Genomic DNA, 233 nt, shown 5'->3' with positions numbered 1-233 from the left:
GCAAAGAGTCAGAGCGCGCGTCCCTGGGAAGCCGGGCGGGAGCTGGGGGACGGCTGCCCCCACCCCCACCCGGGGCGGAGTACTAGACCGGGACGCCGGCCACGGGAAGCCCCTTCCCTGCGCCCCTGCGCTAGCCAATGGTGCCTGGAGAGGCCCGGCTGCAGCCCCGGGCTGCTCTGAAATCCCGCGGCCAAACAGGGTCGCAGCCTGGGGCCTGGATCCCGGCTGCAGGG

This window comes from Bison bison, unplaced genomic scaffold (assembly GCF_000754665.1).
Source record: "Bison bison bison isolate TAMUID 2011002044 unplaced genomic scaffold, Bison_UMD1.0 scf7180017864368, whole genome shotgun sequence".
NCBI lineage: Eukaryota > Metazoa > Chordata > Mammalia > Artiodactyla > Bovidae > Bison > Bison bison.
This window is presented reverse-complemented; position numbering follows the sequence as displayed.